The sequence below is a fragment of the Furipterus horrens genome, unplaced genomic scaffold, assembly GCF_987537825.1.
Source record: "Furipterus horrens unplaced genomic scaffold, mFurHor1.1.pri manual_scaffold_11, whole genome shotgun sequence".
Classification (NCBI taxonomy): Eukaryota; Metazoa; Chordata; class Mammalia; order Chiroptera; family Furipteridae; genus Furipterus; species Furipterus horrens.
In genome coordinates, this window is record NW_028327181.1 from 94,907,671 (window position 1) to 94,915,324 (window position 7,654).

Here is a 7,654-nt window from a genome sequence, read left to right on the forward strand (position 1 = left end):
AAGATTCAATGGGTTTGAGGTCTTGGGAAGAACCAAAGAATTGCTAGACTTGCTCAGGTCAGGTAGAAGAGAGAATCATCTGGAAGCTGGCAGGTAGTGGTTGGAGAGCGGGGTCCTTCAAAATAGGATTTGGAAGGAAGTCAAGTGCTCTGGGCATCAAGGAAGCTGGGGTTGGAGAGGAGGGAGGAAGGAGAAAAGGTCTGGAGGGCAGAATGTGGAGCAAGTCCGACCCACCACCCACCTCTAGACCCTGTGTCCACGGGAAGGTAAGAAGAGCCACTGCTAGAGATGGCTGAAAGGGAAACCAGGACCAACAAGGCAGGGCGACTTCAGAGAACATTCGTAGGAAAGGGTAAGGACATGTGGCATTTGGAAACTGTGGACTCTGAGTTATGGGTCACGATGGAAGGGTTTTGAGGGACTTTCTGTGTTCAAGTTTCTTCTTTTTATAAGGACACCAGTCCCATTGGATGAGTGCCCACCTTAATGACCTCCTTTTAAATTTGATGAAACCTACGAAAACCCTATTTCCGAATAAGGTCACGTTCTGAGGTACTGAGAATTAGGACTTCACCATTGGTTTCTTTTGGAAACATATCCAACTGGTAACAAGATCTGACAGTCTGAGTGGATATTCTTGCAGGCTTGGACTTTTGATAGCTAACTACCATAGAGTACATGAGCGAAGGAGTCTTGATGGTGTCTCGGGTGGGGAACCAGCCTTCTCCTTGGGCTTGGGCTCTGAGAGAGCTTGTAGGATGAGATTAGTTACAACAGGGGAGTGGTGGTGCCACAAAGAACGCATTCATTCCAGGACAACACAAAGCTTGAGGGGCCTTCTTTACAGACAGCTGTGGGTAGGGTGGGGGTGGGTAGTGGATTCTGCCCTGCTGTGCTCCCTGATCTCTCCACTCTCTGTACTTCAGCTACACTGTTCTATCTGTGCCTCAAAAGAATACCTAGATCATTCCAGCCTCAGGGCACATGCCTTTGCCATCCCATGGCCTGGAAAACTCTTGTCTCGGAGCTTCTCATGGCTGCCTCTGTCCCATGACAGATACTCAGGCTATCTCAGAGGTCACCTGTGTAGAGAGGCCATCTCTGGTCATCCTAGACAATGTTTTTTTTTGGGGGGGGGGTTCATTGTTTTCTGAAAAGATGCCATTTTCACATATGTTGCCTTTGTTTAATGTTAGTTTATCCAACCAGCCTCTAAGCTTCACAAAACAAGAATATTGTCCTTCTTTTGTTCATCAGTGACTCACCAGTGTGCAGAATGATGCTTAGCGTGTGTAGGTGCTAAATAATAAGAACAGCAAGAGCAAAGAGCAATAGCGATAATAACCTTTGATGAATAAATGTGGGCGTATACAAAGCATAAGTTATTTAAGCTCCCTCAACCTCATTCATAAATTAAAGACTTTGACCTATGTACTGTCTTTAAGATCCTTCCCAATCTTATAATGCCAGTCATATAACAGCCTGATATCATCTGAGAGACTCAGAGGAATGTTAATGCTCAGGGCACATGCTCATATCTCAAGGCCAGAAGAAGAAAGGTCTCGTGTAGTACACTTCAAAAAGGATCTCTTCTCAGGTCAAAATAAGTGATCTCATTTGAGCAAAGAATGGTTTTGCTAAAACCTTTCCTTCTGCTTCATATTAATCCTTTAAGCTGTAGGGAGATGACATGCTTAAAAGGTAAGGCCAGGGGACAAGATGGCCCCACAGGTGCAGCTGTGCTGATGCAGCCATCATCTTGGACCTTCGGGTGAGTTCCATTGGTTTGGATCATTCTTCTCATGTGCTTAGAGAATAAATGGGGCTTCTCAAACTGTAGAAGCAGTCTTGTTCTCCCAAGAATCACCAAGACCTTTATCTTTTCACCTTGGTCCTTTTTTTTTTTAGTTAAAAATAATTTTTCAACCATTTGCTTTTTTCTGCAGCCATTATTAATTTAGAAACTATAGTGGCCCATTCTTGACCGTGGTCCTGTGTTGCTGCTTTTACATTTTCCAATTCTGTATATTCTATTTGATGGCCTTACTGAGGTGTCTTTCCCCCAAGTAGCAGCAGCTAAACCACCCCTCTGCCCTTTCCTTCCCCCTAATTCCAAAGCACATGTCCAGAACCCTCACCTGGGCAGCTTAACGTGCCTTTGAGATTGTAGGACCTCTATGGGGCTGAGAGATGGAACCCAGCAGCCTCTCAGCCCTGCCGGGTGGGGGAAGCCACTGCAGTAGGGAAAAGGCAGGGAGAGTCCAGGAGGCAAAGCCTGACTTTTCTGATGACTGGTCTAAGGCTTCGTACTTGAACTTCGGGTTTTATAGTTCTATAAAAGGCAGCTGACAAAAGAGATCCCGTTTTGGGAGGGTCCAGCTGGCCAGGCTGAACTGGGAGGGGCAGCCCCAATGTTTGAAAGCCAGACCTGATTTTCATCCATGATGTCAGAGTGGCATGGGCTTCCCAGTGAGCCAGCGGGAGGGAGAGCAGACAGCCCCAGCCCCAGCCCTCGCCCTGCCTGGTGCCAGCAGCAGCTTCAAATGCTGCCTTCCTGGCACGTCTGCAAGAGCTCTTTCCTCCTCGGAGACTCCTGCAATGTTTGGAAGGGAAGCACCCTTGCTCAGCTGGTGGGTGTCTGCCGGGGCAGCACAGGCTTGTGCCTCCCTCCTCGGCTCCCCGGCTCTCCCCACGTCCAGGCTTGGCCCAGCCCTCCATTCCCTTTCATTCTGATGGTGGGTGCAGGAAGCCCGAGCGTGCCGGCAGCTCGGAGGCCCACGTCTTCCTACAGACCTATGGTCCTGAGCCCTTGGGCTTCAGCCACCCCTTCTGGATTTGGGGAGCCAGCCTCTGCTCTCTCCTCTGATTCAGAGGCTGACCCAAAAGGGAAGAGTGTTGGGAGTGAGTGGTTGTTTTCAATTAAATCCAATCTTTAAAACAAATAAAGTGAAGAAACTTTTTTCCTGCTTACTCACAGCACACTACTGCATCACCCTGGCCCGGACCCTGCAGTTTCCTGTGGACAAAGCGGGTTGGCTGTCCAAGCCCTTGGGGGTTGGGGTGAGGCAACAGCTACTCACTCAGGCCTGACTCAGGGGAGGTGACTTTTGCCCCGGCCAGGAGCAGGGCCGCCCAGCCCCGGGGAGAGGCCAGGAGAAGGGAGAAGGCAAAGGCAGTTGTAGGGGGGCACTGATGCTTGTTTTAGGGTTCTCCGAAAGTTGCAGAAGGGGAGGGGTTGTGGCAGCCCACAGGTCCCACATGGGTCTGACCCGCATGGTCAGCTCCTTCCATGGACACCAACCAGACACCCCCTCGGAGCCATGGCAGCCAGGCCAGGAGGGCAGGACAAGGACAGAACCCTGCGCGTAACACTGCCGAGCGGCCGGAAGGACTACAGCCATCGTTCCCATCCAGTTATCATGCCGTACAGTTCAAATCTGTTCCTGCATTTTCCTGGCTATTGTGTGTGTGCTGTCCAGCAACATGTTATTCTTGGACTCATCGTTCAACTGTCGCATGCTATTTTCATGGCTTCTACCTGCTAGATAGTCCTGCATCCATGACAGATAGATCTTCAGTGAGGAAGCCTGACATATTGAATAAATGGAGGTCCACTGATTAGCAGGTTCCCAGAGACCAGGGCTCTTCCGACCTAGTTGCCCCAGGGACAAAGGGTATACGGGGTAGGGTGTTTTCCTCTGTACCATGTGACACTAGTCATGACGGTGGCCCTCTGATCCTCATGGGCCCCACATGAGGGTGCACGCGGTTCCAAGACTGTCTCCTTCTCTTTGATAAGAAGGGTCTGTATTGGAGATTACTTTCAAGAAATCTCCCCAAGAAAGTGGAAATGGGTGTCCTCTACGCAAGGCGGGGCGGAGAGGCTCTACCGCCACTTACCAGACTTTCTTATTGCCCCCTCTCTCTGTTGTTTCTCTCTTTCGCTCCTTTGCTAGTCATTAAATATTCATTGAGTGCCCACTCTGGGCTGGCCGATATCATCCTGTTTATGAGGTGTGGCTGTGTGTTAAGTATGTAAATCAAATCAAATGAAATGAACAAAAGAAGCTGGGACAAGAGAGCAACCCATTGGCTTGGTAAAGAGCGGACCGAGTCAGGGGTGGCTGTAATGCAGGGGGCGGGAGCAGGCGCACACTCTCGCCCACCCACCTTGGTGAGGTCACAGAAACTGCTTGATTAAATAGCATCATCCTTTTCAACGTACGTTTTCATTATCTCATTTACCCTTGCCGTGGTCCTAGAAGGTAGAACCAGGGGAACCATGCCCATTGTAGAGATTAACTAACTGTGGCCTGCAGTCAAGTAACTTGACTTTTTTATTGCCAAATATTTAGTTATTAGCAGAAAAAGAACCTGACGTAGGACTTGGATTTGCTATCTGAGGACTCCAGGATCCATACCAAACCAGGCATACACAGCTCTATCAGGAATGCTTATTTTTATTCCTTTTTCTCAATTAATACTTTAAAGAATGTCTTAGTTTGGGCTGACTACAAATTACTCTAGCCTACATGACTTAAATAACATACATCATTTCTCACAGTTCTGACGGCTGTTAAGTCCAAGGTCTAGGTGCTGGCAGATACGATGTCTGGCAAGAGGCCTTCTTGGTTTACAGATGGCTGTCTTATTGTCCCTTCACATGGCTGGCCGAGAACAATGAAAGAGAAGTCTCTCTCTTGTGTCTCTTCTTATAAGGACATTCACCCCATTCTTGAGGCCTCCACCCTTGTGACCCAATGACCTCCCGAAGGCTCTGCCTCATAATACCTTCACATTAGGGATTAGAATTACAACATACAAATTGCCAAGTGGAGGGGTGGGACATAACCCTTCGGTTCCTAACTGGTAGAGATAAAACTTAAAAGAGCATCCTGGTTGGTCCATACCTTCAAGTTGCCAGGATTTGAAGTCACCTGAGGGACTCAGCCTGTTGTTGCTAGCTTTGAAGGTAGAGAAGGGACCAGGGGCTGAGGAACACGGGCAACTTCTAATGTGGAAGACAATGAAGTGGATTGTCCACCAGAGCCTCCAGAAGAAACCTAGACCTACTGACCTTGATGTTAGCCCAGTGAGACCCATTTCAGACTTCTGATCTCTAGAACTGTAAGACAATAAATTGATGATGTAGGCCAGTAAGTTTATGATAATTTGTTACAGGAACCATACAGAACTAATACAGATGGATAACGTGCATCTAGATCACCCTGATTAAGTTCCCAGGGGTCAAGTTCTGAGCATATCTATGGGTAATTAGGTTGGACACATGGATCATGAAACAAAGAAAATTGCTATGAGCACTTCGAGGATTTCTCTGCCTAGCTAATTCCTTCAGGACACTTACGCAGTCTCCCTTTGCCATGGCCACACCAGCGTTAGTGAATCTGCGCCCTCTCTGCTTCCCTCCATCTTTTTTTTTTTTTATCAGTGGTTGCTCACTGAGGCTGGCTCCAGGTGCCAGAGCCTAGCTGTGGAGCAATAGACAGGGTAATAGCTGTGTAGTACAGGTGACCTCATGGCTCACATCTATCAGCAAAACTCAGCTTCAGCAAGTCACCACTAGTAAAACTACACATAAAACGCAGGGCTCCAGAGGAGGTCAGGACCACAGACATCAAACAGGACAGTTTGGTTGGACCTGCACAAACTCTTCGTGCTGAGAGATCTCTACCTCCCTGTGGGCGGAGGTCATCCTGACGTGATACTGGTTCTGACAGTCAAGTAGAGGCTGCCAGTGACCTTGGTCCCATCTGTGAAACTCACAGGAAAAGGCCTAGCCAACATGGGCACGGAGGTGCAGAAACTCTGGGTTCTCTCTTTGGAAGGCCATGCAAGCAGAACCTCAGAGTCAGAACCACGAGGGGCGCTGGTGCTGGACAGATGAGTGACAAACCAGAGAAGGCCTCCCTGCTTTTAATCCTTTCAAGGAAATATTCAGTTTTATAACATAACTAAACTGATTGGCATCTGAGGGTGGGGTTGTCCTCATTCTCAGCTTAACAGAAGAAAGGAGTTCAAAGCCCTGATCCACTTCCTATCTCCACCTCTTCCTGGTTGTGAGTTCCCTGAGCCCCATCTTCCTCCTCTGAAAAGGGGAGCTAATAATGGCGACATCACTGCATGGTTTGGAAGATTAAACGAGTCAGTGATAAAAATGACTAGCACAGCGTAGTCCATCAATAAACGTTAATTTCCTTGTTTCACCCCTTCTTGTTTACATCAGCATAAGCTGTATTATCCATATTGGTCTCTTTGGGATTTAGCCTTCTGATTTCAGAAACTGTCAGAAAGTATCCTGTTTTAAGAATCTACCATGGGGGCTAGAGATTCTAGAGTCTCCATTGGCCCATATTTCCTTCTGCTCTTCTCAAGCCCCCTTGCTTTTATTCTGTCCCCAGCAATAGTGGCACAAACTGGATCTGGTCTTGGCTTACAAATAATGCTGCTCATAGCCGTTTCTTCAGACGCCGCCCTGCAGGTGACATGGATGGCATTTGGATGCTCTTTATTGAAAACATTTGTTTCCTGAGGTGTTACTAGTGTTCAGGTCCAATGTCATGCTCTAAACAAATTTGTTCACTGGGTTCCCATGATGCATTCCTTCCTTCCACATTTATGTGTCAGAAGGACACCATGATGCCTTAATCAGGGAAATATGTCCCAAAGACTTTTACCTCTAGGCCTCTGGTGACACAAGGCTGGGATGATGGAATGCCGTTCCCATCTGATAACTGGTTTCTTGGCTTAGTTGAAACCAAATTCTAGGAGGCAGAAAGCCAAATCCTCGGGCCAGGCCCTGGGCTGCCACTCCCTGCTGCCGTGTTCACTTGTCCAGCCAACCTTCTCACCGGCAGCAGAGATGACTTTTATTGGCACCTACATCTGCAGAGCAGGGGAAGTGTTGGTAGGCTTCTTTCCACCTGGCAAATGATGTATGCTCGGAGCTCTCCCAGAACCACCAGAAGTAGGAAAGGGGGTGGTTGGGAAGGACTTCCTGAAGACTCTGGATCTGGAGTGGCTTCTTCAGGCAAGATCTGCCATGATCCTGGTTCACGGTCTGCTCTGTTCAGCCATGTGAAATGGCAAGGGCAGCTTCAAATGATCTCTATGGTCTGTCTGAGTTCTCGGGGCTCTTATTTCCCATTCCTCCCATTTCCAAGATTATGGGGGTGCCTTTTACTCAAAGACCATGGATGGCATTGCAACAGCACCTACAAAAGTATTTCTGGTGCATTATTAAGGGTGTTTTATTTTTCACTGCCAGCTGTTACCATGTCTATGTAGACAATGGATTACCATGTCTATTAGACAAACAGTCAGTGAACATTTCAGTACTGCACTGGCTGGCTCCTTGGGCACAGGACAGAAGACAGCCAGAGCCTCTCTCTCAAGTACTTTGCATTCAATGGGAGAAGACAGAAAATAAACATGGAGCCAACAACAATAATACTAATATAGTGAGTGCTCTTGGAAAGGGACAAAGGGGGAGAGAGGACACTTGGGGAGGCACTTGGGATAGGAGCTGCCATGTGAAATTAGAAGGAATGGAATGAGCATTTTAAATAGAAGCAACAAAAGTGCACAGGCCTGGTGTGCTCGGAAGGCCAGAGGAAGCCCACAAAAATCAGCAAGG